A 16,021-nucleotide genomic window follows, 5' to 3' on the forward strand; every position below is an offset into this window, starting at 1 on the left:
GAGATTACTAACCTTGAAGATGAACTTGAGAGGAAGAACAATAGATCTTGCAAGAGTTCTTCACAACCACCAAGGAGAGGCTTTGAGAGAGGCTTCACTCATTCTCAGAGAGTTCTAGCAACAAAGGAGGCTAATAACCACGAAATCTACTTAAATAGAACCTTAAAAGACCTAAAAAACCAAATATTCTCGGATCTCAAAATCAGTGGCTAACTGATTGGTAGACTGGCCAGTCGACCAGGCTAGGACGGCAAGCCTAGACAGGGATTTGACAGCCTAGATCAACTCAAAAACAAGCGGGCTTCTTCCTACTTCTCAATTGACTAGTCTAGGTTAGAGAATTACCTTCAAATCATGTCCAAGGGTGCATTAGGTCCATCAACTAATCTCTCCTTCTTCAAGGTGCAGTTTCTTATCAAACACTGCCAAAAGCTTCCAAGTATGGAGCACCATCATCAATCTCCATGGGTTCGGAGTCAAACACCATGTCTTCTATTGAGAGGGCCCATAGTTGTTTTCTTCCTTCACTTTGGGTCTTCGGACCTACAAACAACAGGGTTTCCAGGTCAAGGTTAGGGCTGGATTTCACACTAGTCCTTTCACACATGAAAGCCTTTGCATGATTATGAAAATTCTTTTGGGGGGAGAGATGAAACTGGTAAAGCCCATTGTTAGTCCTGCCTTGCAAAAGACACCTCCTCGTTTTGCAATCCTTCCATAACATACATCAGGATGAAATTCAAAAATGATATTGTTATTTGTTGTATATTTGAAATAAAGAGCAAATTTTTCTTGATATCACGAACATATAGAACATCTTGAAGAATCAAAGAACTAGATGGGTTTAAAGAAATATTACAAGTATTCATGATGGGCAAGGATGTCTCATTGCCGATTTGGACTTGAGCTTCTCCATGATATGGTTGAGGTGAATTGATGGACCCAAAATCAAAGGTCATATTGCGGGTTGCACCCGAATCTAGATACAAGGTTGAATCCATAACTCGTGAGTAGTTATAAGCTGAAAAGTTTGTTGCAAATAGATGTATTTGACCCACTTTGAAAAGCATGGTTAAAACGTAGCCTACAGTCCAAAGCTTTATGCCCTCTTCGGTTGCAAATCTAACAAATTTTTTGAAAATGCAGGAATTCACTGTTATTGTTAAAATTCTGAAATCCATTTGCATTAGGAAAAGTCTAAGATCCATGACTAATGGATTGGTTATACTGATTGGAAAAGGGCCGACCTCTATTATTGTCGCCTCGGCAACCAAAATGACCTCTATTGGTGGAGAAATGAGGTAGATTAGGTTCAGGAACAATAGTAGTTTGAGAACCAATAGCCACATTGGCTGACGGTTGTAAATCAAAGGAAGCAAAATCATCTTTCAATCGGATCTCTTGGGTTAATAGTACAACAACCCCCGTATTTCTAACCCGAGATCCGTATTGCAGGTGTGAGTACCCGAAGGTCCCGCCAGAATAAGTTGTGGAGTGTTCGGATTGAATTTCATGCTCCATACCCTAAATCTATGAATCTAGATTATGTTGATGAAGAACCTGCCATCTTGGGAATTCAAAGGAGATCCATTGGAAACCCTAACGAACTGGGAAAGTGGATCACCAGCCAGAGACAAGATGTGATTGAAGATGTCTGAAATCAAGGTAAGATCACCCGCACATGTTGGTTAGGGTTAGGTTTGATTTGGGGATCAACCACTTGAGCAAATCACCCAAGTACTGAAAAGTACTAGGGGTGGTTGCTTAAGATGGTTGATTGACCAATCGACCACCCCAAGCGACCGCCCATGTTCGTTTGTAGGATTTAAACCCTAAATTGCTCCAGTCCACTATAAATAAGTAACTTCGACCTTTTCTCTCATTATTATATTCGGGATTACTGCTGCGGACGGTTAGCAGTCACAAAACATGTGGTGGAAGGTGAAGGAAGTGTGATTTGCGAGGAAGATCCAATCCCTTGTCAGTTTAGAGAATCATTCGAAGGTAAGTTGATCTCACACCCTCTATATCCTTCCCTCATCTCTTTGAATGGTGAGAATCTATCCTCCTTGATTCATAGTGAGTTATTTGTGATGGTTCTATCCTTCCATCAGTGATTTTGGTTAGATCATGTCCGAAAATGGATCCTTGTATCCAAATAAAGGATTGATCTTATTAAAGGAGATGATGTGGTTATTTAATCATTAGAATTCTAGGGTTTTGGTTTGTGCTTGTGTTGTAGCCTCCATAAGGACGAAATTCGGATCTAGATCATCCCAAAATCGGATAAAAAATTGGGAAATTAAAAGTCGGAATTTTGGACTTGGAAGTTGTCTAGAATAGTGGAGGTTGCTTAGGGCGGTCGCTTGACCAACCAACCGCCCCAAGCAACTGGCTAGTTCATAGTAGCTAAGTCAGTCCAGTTGTTGCTCTGTTTTGACTCCTATCTTTAATGTATTTTTACAACCCTATTCTAAGTAGTCTCTGAAGTTCTTTGGACTTTCTAATTGTGAGGTTCGACTGCAATTATAGTAGTTTTTACATTCCAACAGGTAAGCACACACTCTTATATATGATGATATATGATCTATGATGAACAATTTAATTAATTGTATGCGTCATTATTCTTATAATTGATGTAATGGTATGATGCAATGATTCGTAGTTGAATATATATTGTGGATCATGTTTAGATGTATTTCAATTACTTTATGATGTTGAATGACTAATTATGTAGTGATGAGTTATGATGTGCTGTAACTATGGTAGAGGGTATCCATTCCTTAGGATATCAAGGGTTGTGGTATGAGACACTGCTTACCGATGCCCCCAGCACTATCATGGTTGTTGGATGACATACCTAGGAGGTCTAGAATGCATGGCTAGGTACCCATACATGCTACTACGTTTCGGTAGGGCAATTAAAGCCGAATGACCCGTGATGATGGTGATGTGACTCTGTCTCATCCTATAGTTGTAGCCAGTCCATGCAGAGATTCAATGGTTCACTATTGATCATGCATTGGAAGGGTTGCATATGTTAGGGTTTGGGCTCATGGACATCCAAGGATCGGCCGGGAGTCGTGAGGGGTCATGAGAGCATCCATCCCAATAGTATGTGGATGACCATAGGGTTAGGGAATGGAGTCCAATAGAGGTAGCTAGTCCATGAGGATTCTCATTCCTAGGTAGAGAAGGATAATGAACTGAGTTGGTTGGTGCCATAAGGAAAGGATCTGGACTACATGTAGTATGTCACTATATGACCTTGCACTGGATTAGAAACCCTGACATGTGCCACTACTCATGCCAATGGTCGTGGTAAGAGAGTGTAGACCTAAACACCAGCCATGGTTGATTGACGAGGACTGAACCCCTTGCCCAGGATCCCAACAGAGGTAACCAGTCCGTGAAGGATTAGAGTAACTAGACCTACCCAGAGGAGGGCTGGTGTTATATCTTAAAGCATGTCTACCATTTAAAGACATGCATAGTTAGATTTATAGCTACATCCATATACTTGCATATCATTCTTTATATATTTTGATTACCATGATATGATGTCGATATGTATGTGAGATGTGTTTCCTTACTGAGTTCATCAGAACTCATTCCTTTTTGTATGTTGCAATATATTATACAGATGGGTATACTAGATCAGGAGAAATTCCATACGACTGGAATGACCCCTGTGAAGAGGTTATGGAGGTGCCAATTGGAAATGATAAGCATGCATTTACCATTATTTATTTGATTTAATTCCTCGTACTTATTTAATTGAAGAGAGCTAATTGAGTATTTTTGTGTATTTTTCAAGAATAAGGTGATTTTGGATATTAGAGATAATATGGAGTAAAGTTGGCAAATATATTAGATATTGGTGGATTTTAAATCATGACATTCAATCTTGCTGCCCAAGAAATCATGAAAAGTGAGATCTTGGCTAAATTGGAAACAGGTGGAGGTCTAAGGAACAAAATTGGTAATAAATCTGAAAATCGGGTAAACAGACCTGCCTTCAGTATTTTGGGCATATCTCTCTCGTATGAGCTTGGATTGCGGTGATTCAAGATGCTATGAAACGATATTGAAAATATATACAACTTTATAGGTTTGAGTTTTTCCAAAATCCGAATGAATAAAGGTCAAATTGACGGGTGAAGAGAGGGGATTCATTGTGTGCGGGAGACATAAAAGAGAAGCCAGCCACAGAGAAGAAAAAGACGGCGAACGCGGCTCTCATCTCTCTCATTACTGAAGAAGAAGACCACATCTCTCTCTCTCTCCCTATGTTTCATCTTTATTTTTCTTATGAACTTTGTGATAATGAGTAGCTAGTTCCTTTTCTTTGGGATGTAGATGAACCATGCTTATTTCATTAATTTGATTGTTCTGTATCTTCTAGTTGATTGTGTTTGAGTTTGGCCAAAGATGTTCTATAGCTCAGCAAACTAAGCGTGCCAAGCTTCCGCGAAGGACAATAGTCTTGCGAAAATAGGGCATATCTAGGAAGATCATCCCTAATTTGCTTTGAAGTGTAGAGTTATATCAGTTAGGGAAAGCATTGGGGATTCGAAATCCCAAAGATCTTCATGTATTCATAGTTAACGTTTTTGCATTAATTAGTAGATTTAGTTTAAATTTAGTTTTGTAGAATTCAATCTTAGTGACTTAGCCTTTTAGTTCCCTATAGTTCAACCCCGTACTTTCTACTTGCTAGATTAGTATAGGATTTTATTTTTGATTGGTTAGTGACACAATCAGAAATGGAGATGTATATCATGAAGCGACCTGCGGATGCCTGGAATGCGCTTATAGCACCCATCGATGGCAAGAAGAGGCAGGTAGCACACCATTTTGAGAAGTCAGTGGAGAAAGCTAGATGGCTCCCTTCATTGCAAAATTTGAAGAAAAAACCATTGCCCTCGAGCGAACTAAAAGAATCAAACTAAATTAGTTTAACTTTTGCTTCTGCTAAACTCTACAAATTTTGGAACATAATTACTTTATTTCTTTTTCTTTGATTATTCCTCTTGAGTATTGGACTTATGTAATCCCCTTTGTCTTATTAGTTGGATAATTTTTGCTCTTGATTATTATTGCGTGCATTATCATTGATGGTAAACCATGCATCCTGTGACTGTGAATCGCACCCACGAGTTGTCATGCAGGACATACCAGCAAGTGGGGTGTCACAAACAGCATACCACACAATTCATATAAAAAACTGAATTCTCAGGAGTAGAAATAGAGGTAACAAATGCAATATATTCAGGACCAATACTATTTAAAATATATAAGCACAGATCCTCATGGTTACAGTCTTGCAATAGAAGCTAATTGATCTGCAATAGTTAAGAAGATAATCATGAATGGTGTTACCTCCCTTTTTAATATTTTGAAGATGAAGACGGAGTTGCATCACCCAGGCAGTGGAGGAAGTGGACTAGAGCTCCTCCAGTTGATCCTAGACTTCTTTAGAATTGGTGCAACCGATTACTTGGGCATGCATACTCTCAGTTAACGATCCAATGAGCCAACACATTAAGAGCTGATGCTAGTGTATCCGATGGTTGTACTTCATATCAGGAACTTGCATTGGAGGGATGGAAGTTGTGGAAGATGAATCTGCAATGGTGGCAGGTGGGCATGGATCCATCCCATCAACAATCCCATATAGATTATACGTACATAGTAGTGGAATAAGTTGAGACTTCCACATGAGGTAGTTACTTTCGTTCAACTTGATGGAGAGAAAGTTATTGAGGGATGGAAACGCATGGGATGGGAGACCGACCTTGGCTTATGATGCAAAGTTAGAAATTGATATTGTATTTGAGAAATAGAAGAAGTAATAGAGAAGAAGACACAAGGTTTTAACGCAGTTCGGTTGCTTGATTTAACCTACATCCACGATGGTGAAGCAGTTGTGATTTCGTATATTGATGTTGAATGGTATGTACTTGACTTATAAAAGAATTCATAAAGAATTTCCAACTAAGTTACAACTCTTGAATTCCAAATCTTGTTTGAGAGAGTCCAACTGCTAAGATTTGAATCTCGAATCTTCATTGGATAAGCGTGAGAATCGTTTGAATGAGTCCAACTGCTGAGGTTTTAGAGTTGTCTTCTGATTTTGAGTTTCAAATTTGAGTTTATTTAAAAGGAGATCTCCATGTTTGATTGAAACAAGTTGAGGTAAGTCACTTGAGATAAAACCGTTCAAATTGGCCTCTGCGATTTGCTGTGGTAGAGTCCCTGTGGGACTCGTGGAGGTTCACCAATAGTTTCAGCAAAGAGTATTGTTATGCGGACACTCTCAGCATGCTATGGCTTTGGGAAGGTGCCACTAAAGATGGAACCCTTTAGACAACCAATCCAAAATAAAGAAATAATATTGAGTTTCTTTCAAGAAGCTCATTGCCAAGATTAGCAATAGAATACCCGAAGTAGAAAAATGATTTTACAGAAAAAGCCCACTGCACCACTAGCTGTAAGACAGCTTATTGTAGGAAGAAAGCAAATATTGCTGCTCCGCAATCTAGAGCTCTCAAAGATTGAAAAGAAAAAAACACAAAAGTGTGAAGGAGAAAAACATCATTTGTCCAAACGAAAGGCCTCAATTCTACAGTATCAAGTTTCTAGATGAAGCATGTTATATATGTATTTTAAACAAGCGATTTTCAAGATGTTTCAGGGAATTAATTCTTATATATTTCACATTTTGTTCTCCCTTATAATTAGATCCAAAACCTCCACTCTGGATGTTGATTATAAAAGTTTCTGAGTGTTGATTATAAAAGTTCTTCATGACAAGAGTTTAGTGAAGTCAGGGAAGGACTGGGCTGATTATCACTCGATGGTTGTATCAGTTGGAAGGAAATTTGGACGGAAGAGGATGGCCACGGAGAGATAAATTGTATAGGGCATCGCAGTTGTTCTGGCTTATGAATTCTGTGAAATTTTGGTCATGAACTACTATCATATTATGAGGGTAGTTGATGTTGTTGACCTAAAACCTGTGTCAATCATCATCATCCTTAGAAATAGCAAGTTCAGCCGACTTGTGCAAAGAGAGGTTTTCCAGCAGCAGACAGTGCACAGAGAGATTTTCCAGCAAGGGTGTGGTGGCTTCCGGTGAAGGTGGGCAGCTTTTGGCGAAGAGAGGTTTTCTTGCAGGGGACGGTGAGCAAAGAGATTTTCCAGCAGGGGTGTGGTGGTTTCCAATGAAGGTGGGCAGTTTCCAGCTAAGTGTAGGTAGAAGATGGGTGAAGGGGCCCACCCAAGGGTTGGGGTATGGGAGGTTTTAAATGGGGGTAGTAATGCCATTTGACTTTAATGAGAGGGTAATATCATCATTTCACTCATAACTTAACAGAATCTGGGATGGAATGTTAGAAGTGTGCAATTTGTAGTTCTAAGAATGTACAATCTATAATTTAGGGCATTAAAGTGTGCAACCTAGAGTTTATGCCCCACTAAAGCATGCAACTTGTAAAAAAACTCTAAGATTTATCTTGGTTTTAACCGATTAAATTGCATGTTTGGGTCACTTGCTTCTTGATATTGTCGACCTGAAATAGACCGACTAGGGTCGCGCATGAATGAACTAAATCGACCAAGGTTGACCATGAATGAACCGCAAGGTCAGGACTTGGTCGAACATGGGTGACCTAAGTAACGTGACGTACGTTAGAAGAATTAAAACAAACTCTCCGTTAACTTCCAAATAAGATTTTTGGTCTAACATGAAGTCAGGATTAGTCAACGAGTTCTGGTTGAACTCAATCACCATTATATCAGGGATGACCTACATCTGACAATTAGCATGTTCAATCACACTGTCAAGGTAGCTTCCTAAAACCTATTTAAACCTAGCACTTAGCCATAATCAAGTACGCATTCCCTAAGTACTCCACCTAGCATTTAAAGCTCTACAACTTGTGTTCTACTTCTAATGTTATGTGCATTCCCTAACTTGCTTGTCAGAGGCGTTCCTCAACCAACCAGGTATAGCACATTTTTGCAGGTCAGTTCGCTTGCACTGACGAACAAGATTTTGGAGCAACACTTCTTATATTCCTTGATCATTATACTTTTCTAAACACTTTAAATCCTTCAAAGACCTATCTTGGTTTCAACCGACTATACATATGTTTGGGTTTCTTTTTTGATTCCTAGTCACTAATGTCTTCTATTCCAAATTAATCTACTGACATGGGTTCTGTAGAGAATTCAAACAATTGAAACCTCATGTTGTGTTCATTTGGTTATCATGCTCTATCAGGATCTAACGTTTAATTGAGGGAGGGAGTTTGGGGAGTCTGAGGAGGACGAAGACTCAGAGAAGTAGAGAAGCAAAGAGAGAGAGAGAGAGAGAGAGAGAGAGAGAGAGAGAGAGAGAGAGAGAGAGAGAGAGAGAGAGAGAGAGAGAGAGAGAGAAGGAGACCAAAGAAGATGTTAAACTGTTCGCCCTTTTTCATTACTTGGGGTCCCATTATATATTGTGGGTCTTCATAAACCATATTACAAAATTATGGTCTCATAGACCTTATGGATACTTCTTTCATTACGTGATATAGTCGGTGAGATAAGTGGGTCGGTGTTTGTTTCTCCTGGGCCTTACTGGGCTTGCCTCTTCTAGAGTATTCGTGACATTGCACCTCTGAAAAAGATACCTTGTCCTCAACGTGTATGTCAGGAAAGTGACAGTGGAGCTGTTGGATATCCTCCCAGGTTGCTTCTTCAGGAGATAACCCATCCCATTGTACCAGCACTTGGGAGATGCTATGATTTCCTCGGTGCAACCAGCGTTTGTCAAGAAACTCAAGTGGGCGGAGTGATGGAGTCGGATCTGCTGGAAGAGGTGTCACGCATGGAGCTTCCCCAACACAAGGTTTCAATAGGGAGATATGGAAGACAGGGTGTATGCTTGATCCCTCCAGCAACTGCAATTTGTAGGCGACTTTGCCGATGCGGCAAAGGATGACATATGGTCCGTAGTAACGTCGGGACAACTTGTGACAAAGCCGATGAGCAACCGTTATTTGACGGTAAGGTTGTAAGCATACATAGACGAAGTCGCCTGGTTGAAATTCCTTTTCTCGACATTTGTGATCCGCTTGGAGCTTGATTAGTCCTGAGCATGGCGAAGGTTTTCCTTGAGTGAACGGAGTAATTGATCCCTATCCTGCAGTTTAGAGTCTACCATAGTGTTAGACAAGGTGCTGGGTATGTATTGAACGAGTGTGGGCGGCGGGCGACAATATAACGCTTGATAGGGTGTGCAATCCAGAGAGGAATGATGCGCGGTGTTGTAGGAATACTCTGCCCAAGCTAAGAATTTTGACCACTATTGCGGTTCGTCATGAACAAAGCATCGTAGATAGTTCTCCAAGCAGCGATTGAGTGCTTCTGTCTGACCATTGCTTTGTGGGTGGTAGGCCAAGCTCATTAACAGTGTGGTGCCCTGTAATTGAAAGAGATCTTGCCAAAAATTGCTAAGGAACACGAAATCGCGATCGCTAACGATGGACCGAAGGAGGCCGTGTAATTTGACCACTTATGTCATGAAAACTTCAGCAACCTTACGGCTGGTGTAGTGGACAGATAAGGCGACGAAGTGAGCATATTTCGACAATCTGTCGATAACCACCATGATTGTCGATTTGCCTGCCGACAGTGGAAGCCCTGTGATGAAATCCATCGATATATCATCCCATACTTGGTCTAGAATGGGTAACGATTGCAGGAGCCCCGCTGGTGAAGCTTGAATTGTCTTAGTCTGCTAAACGATATGGAAATTGGCAACAAACATTTTGGTATCTCGCCTGATACTCTTCCAATGAAGGTTCTTGGTAAGTCGTTTGTATGTGCGAAGATATCCGGCTTGGCCGCCGTGAGGAGTTGTATGAAATTCAGTCAAGAATTGGTGTCGTAGTGGTGAATCAGAAGCAATGACTAACCGATTATGTCGAAACAATAGACCATCCCTTAAAGCAAGTTCTGGGTATGTTGACGGGTCTTGTTGCAAAGCTTGACATAGTTGTTGTAATTCACTGGACTGTTGAACCTCCATTCGCAGTTGATCCAGTACGTAGGGGGTAAGGTTTGTAAAAGCCATTAAGGAGGGATGTTCCACTCGAAACAAAGCGTCAGCTGCAATATTGTCTTTGCTAGGCCGATACAAAATTTTGAAATTATATCCCAATAGTTTTGAGAGCCATGCTTGTTGCTCCGGCATCTGAATTACTTGAGTAGTGAGCTCCTTTAGGCTACGATGATTTGTATGGATAAAGAATTTGCGTCCCAATAAGTATTGGCACCATTTCCGTATGGCTTGAGTGATGGAAAGCATTTCGCGAGCGTAGGTGGACTCTACTTGTGAGCAAGAAGAGAGCTTCTTGCTGAAGAAGGCAATGGGGGTGTCCCTTCTGAGATAGGACCGCTCCTATGCCGACCCCAGACACGTCGATCTCAATTGTGAACGGCTGAGTGAAATCTGGAAGGGCCAGGATGGGTGCGTGTGTCAAACATCGCTTGAGTTGGATAAAAGCTTGTTGGGCTGGTGATGTCCACGTGTAGGCCCCTTTCTTGAGTAGATCAGTTAATGGGCCTGCAATGCTAGCATACCCACGTATGAATTTACGATAATATCCTAATAACCCAAGAAAGGCACGTACCTCTTTGAGGCACTGTGGGTTGGGCCAATCACATATAGCTGCAATTTTAGAGTGATCCACCTCAAGGCTGTATGCTGATATGACGTGGCCCAAGTAGGCTATGGAGGTCTGCCCAAATGAACATTTGACCACTTGGCATAAAGTGTGTGGGCTTGCAGAGTACTCAAGACTTGTTGCAAGTGATGTAAGTGATATCTCCATGTGGTGCTGTAGACTAATAAATCATCAAAAAATATTAGTACAAACTTTCGAAGGAAAAACCGAAATACACTATTCATCATAGCTTGAAACATGGAGGGTGCATTTGTAAGGCCGAATGGCATCACAAGAAACTCGTAGTGGCCCTCGTGGGTGTGGAAAGTTGTCTTGGGTATGTCGCTATCTTGGACTTGTATTTGATGATAGCTTGATCGGAGATCTAATTTAGGAAAAATTTGTGCTCCATGGAGCTCATCAAACAGTTCATCAATCATTGGAATAGGAAATCGATCTGGCACCATGACCGCGTTCAATGCCCTATAATCAATACAAAACCTCCATGTCCCATCTTTTTTTCTTTTTACCAATAAAACTGGAGACAAGTACGGGCTGGTGCGTGGGCGAATGATACCGGAGGCCAACATTTCACTGATTTGTCTCTGAATTTCATTTTTCTGAAAATGGGGGTATCGGTAGGGTGTTACACTGATTGGAGTCGTGCCATGTTGCAAGGTAATAGCAGGGTCTTGTGCTCGTATGGGTTGTAATCCCTTCGGCTCATCAAACATTGTGGAATGGGCCATAAGTAGTGCAATCAAATCTGGGTTAGATGGATCGATTATGGAGCCCACGGATTGGTCTAATTCCATCTTAAAATAACACATACCCGTTTGAGTGGTTAGCATGCGCCTGAGCTCATGATACATAATTTGTTAGGGGGTAACCGTGGATCCCCTTGTAGCTTAATGGGCCAGCCCAAATGTTGGAATTCTAGAGTTAATTTTTGATAATCAGACAATGCATGCCCTAATTGGGCCATCCAATGGACCCCCAATATCAAATCTGCGCCAAAAATGGGCAGAATATATGCATCTACTTTGAATTGAGAATTTTGAATTTGTAGTGGTAGATCTCTTACCAAACCCTCGCAAACCAGTCAGTTTCCATCGCAGATGATCACAGTCGTTTGAGGCACAGTTTCGGCTGCACAACCGAGCCACCGGGCAACTTGGCTTTGGATGAAACTATGAGTTGCTCCCCTGTCCACTAAGATCTACACCGGTTGTCTCTGTATGTACCCAGTAAAACAAATTGTTGTTGGAGAAGGAATGCCATTCATGGAATGGTAAGATAATTCTTTCACAATCCCGCTTGAGTCAGAGGCAGGGTTTTCTCTAGGATCAAACTCATTCTCTAACTGGGAATTTCCTTCATCATCATATTCCAGCAAGAGGAGCTGCTTCACCTTACAATGGTGGCCAAGAGCAAAGCGCTCATCGCAATTGAAACACAAGCCCTAATCTCATCACTGTTGCATTTCCGTAGGAGGAAAGGCTTTTAATCGGTAGAGTGGTGCTAGGCACTTTTGGAGTCAGTAACAAAGGAGGTCTGGTTGAGATCGATACGGTTCTCGAATACATTCGCTTTGGCTCAGTGCTTCTAGTATCGGTGAGTTTAGATTATTGTAGTTTATCTAGATCTACTGCTTCATTCAGATCTAAAGGTCTAAACGCTAAAACTTCCTTACGAATATCAGACCTAAGTCTCGAGATGAAACAACTTACCAAGGCAGAGGACGATAGTCCTGTGACTTGATTAGATAAGGCTTCGTAGTGGCTCTGGTATTCAGCCACAATCGTGATTTGTGTTAGCTTAAACAGGGCTGCTTGATGATCCTCATATGCTAATGGACCAAAGCGCTTCTCTAGTGCGTGCGTGAAGGCTTCCCAGGTGGGTAATTGCTTATCCTTGTACATCCATTGGAACTAGTCCAGAGCTGAATCATCCATATGAAATGCAAAAGCTAGCAGGCGTTGCTCATCCTGAATAGCATGATAATCGAAGAAGCTTTCAGCCTTGAAGATCCATCCGGTGGGATTTTGCCCAGGGAAATGGGGAAAATTTAACCGAACTGATTTAGAATGATTTTCATATTGGAAATTTGACCCAGAGGTTCGGGTGTTGCCTGAATTTGACGAAAACGAAGGTGAATGCTCTGCTACTATTGGCGTTCGCATCGCCTGAGCCATCTGTCCACTAAGGGCCATGATTTGCGCCACCAATTGAGACATGGTATTCTTCTGTTCTTGGACCGATGTTTGCAACTGTGTCATGGTTTCCTTCTGCTCAACAACAGAAGAACACAAGGTAGTTAAGATCGCACCTTGCTCATTAGTGATTATATTCAGCTACTTCAAGGTTTCATCCATTACTTGCAGTCGCGTGTCGTCGGCCATCCGGCAGGTCAGACCAATTGTCAGGATCTAACGTTTAATTGAGGGAATTTGGGGAGTCTGAGGAGGACGAAGACTCAGAGAAGCAAAGAAGCAGAGAGAGAAAGAGAGAGAGAGAGAGAGAGAGAGAGACACTAGAGACAAGAGAAGAGGTTAAACTTGTTCGCCCTTTTTCATTACCTGAGGTCCCATTATATATTGTGGGTCTTCATAAACCGTACGTATTACAAAATTATGGTCTATGACCTTCTGGATACTTCTTTCATTACGTTATATAGTCAGTGAGATAAGTGGGTTGGTGTTTGTTTCTCCTGGGCCTTACTGGGCAAAGGCCTCAATAAGCTGTATACCAAGTTTCAGGCATTCAGCTCATATATAAGTTTGAGCAGTGGATAAATTAATTCAGATACAACTCTACACTTTCGTTGTTCTTCAAGCACACCATGAATATATTTTGAGAAATAAGAGCAAGGTTGGTGGCTTCTTCTTTAGATATTTCTTCTTCTTGCTCGTCATCATTTGTGTCATGTATGGTTTCAGCAATGTAAGCCTTCTTCTTTGGCTCTTCAATTTTCGAGTAATCTAATTTGAAGTGCCCTGGTATTCTACACTCAAAGCAGACAATATCTATCGAGTTATATTTGTCTCTTGATGTAGGCTTACCTCTTTGATTTTTGGCTAGTGATCCTTGCATGGTTGTCCTCCGTTCCTTCTAAGAGACTTGTTGAACTTTTGGTTATGATGGACATCTCCTTTTCAAGACCAAATTCGTTTTCTTCATCACTTTCTTCAACGTTGTTGCTTGTGGACTCGAGGGAAATAGGCTCTCCTTTAGGGTCTTCTGTTTCCTTATCTCGTACCTTTTCTCCTTCTCAAGTCTAGCTTCATGGGCTAGAAGTGATCTTATGAGTTCATCGAGTGTCAGATTTAAGAGGTTTCTAGCTTCCTGAACAGCAGTCCTTTTGGGTTTCCAAATGGGAGGCAGTGCCCTTAGGAATCTTTTTGTTCGACATTGCTAAAACCTTTCCCAAGCTATGTAGATTGTTGACAACATTAGTGGAGCCATTAAATTAAGCAGTAATATTTTCATCATCTATCAATTTGAAATTCTCATAATGTACCATGTATATGTCAAGATTCATCTCTCTAATGAGCTCAGTTCCTTTATAAGTGACTGGCTTTGGCAGATTTACAAGTGCCACATTCATTCTAGATCTTTTTGCTAAGAGCACATTGAAGAAACATGATTGCTTTGTGGTTCAATTAAACCTTGGCTTTGTCCAATGCATCTAGTTTTCTCCTTGGCCTTTTCATTATGTTTTGTCTATTTCGTCGTGACAATTGAACCTTTTTCTATTACATCTCACACATCCAAATCATCTACACAGATGTAATCTTTTTAAACGGATTTTCCAGTAGGCATAACCTTCCCCCCCCCCCCCCCCCCCCCCCATCAAAACAGAAGTTAGACATACTGGGCATTAGATCTTTTACTGAAGCATCTGGTCAAACTATTGAGAGTTCTGATTCCAGTTGAAAGTCAATCTAGAGGGGGTGAATAAGTGAGACCAGGAAACCACACTTGTTTTTGGGAAAAAAAATAATTGAAAAATTAAAGTGCAAAAATAGATCAAGTAAACAAGGCAAAATGATTTATAATGGTTAGATTAATCTAAATCTACGGCCATTACCCTCTATCACCTTCGGAGGATTTCACAGTGTATTTACTTTTAGTACAATGAGCGGGAACACAACCCTCCATCACCTTTCGAAGGATTTCACTAGTGCATTTACTTTTAGTATAATGAGTGGGAACACAATGCCAATTACAAAACCCTTGATTCCAGGTAAGAGCACCCTTTAAAGTCTTTACTTTCAAGCGAGAGTATCCTACCGAACCTTTGCTTCTGCCAATTATGGATAAATTTAAATAAGAGCATAAATCCAATTTAGAACACTTTTTCAAAATCTTAATGAAATGAATGCAAGTGAATGAAAGAGTTTCTACCGGACAAGTCTCTACCTTGAGATCTACACCTCAGCCTTCTTGAAAAAGAGGGAAGGGATCCCCAAGGGGATTTGGACTAGGTGAGGCTAAATGGCTATGATAAGTGTACAAGAATAGTAACTTGAAGCTCCTTAGTATTCATGCTAAAGAGTACCATAAAAACCTCTATTTTTAGGCAAAATTCCTAACTTGAATTTTACATGTTCCCTTTTCTAAAATTGTACGTGGACTTTAAAGAAAGTCTTCACGTCAATCTTTGACTCTTGAGCGTGTATTTGCACGTGGGGAGGTCCATTTCTTAGTCTACCGCACCTTGAGTCACAGTGGTCTTCCTTTCATAGACTTTGGACAGCTTCAATGCAAAATACACTATTTGGATTTGGCTTTATACATGAGTGTCCCTATCTTTGAGAGCAAAGACAAGTAGATCATTAGCTTAGGTCAATTCATTACCCCAAGGGCAGTTAGGCCAATTCCCTAATAGAGGCTACGATTATGATCAGCATGCTGATATGATCAATAGGTTCTGATTATGCTTAGAATATCATAAGGGTGTCAATTGTGTACCGAAACCGTTTAATCGTACCGTTCAAAATTCGATACAGTACGTACTGAAACCGAATTTCTTCGATACGATTCCGGTTTTAGGTACTCATACCGTTGGTACATACCGAAACCGTACCGAGTTGGTACCGTACCAAATTAAGAGATATAAATTGTAATTTTACAATTAAAATACTTAACCTTTTCCCTAATTCCCTATTTCAATTTTTCGTTTCATCATTCACTTCTCTTCTTAGGTTTACTTGTTTTGTCTCTATTAATTAGATTTATTTGTTTTATCTATGTTAATTTCAAATTATATCGATTAGTTGATCACAATTTCATTAGGATCTTAA

The sequence above is a fragment of the Hakea prostrata genome, chromosome 3, assembly GCF_041222555.1.
Source record: "Hakea prostrata isolate BN-2017 chromosome 3, UWA_Hpros_2, whole genome shotgun sequence".
Classification (NCBI taxonomy): domain Eukaryota; kingdom Viridiplantae; phylum Streptophyta; class Magnoliopsida; order Proteales; family Proteaceae; genus Hakea; species Hakea prostrata.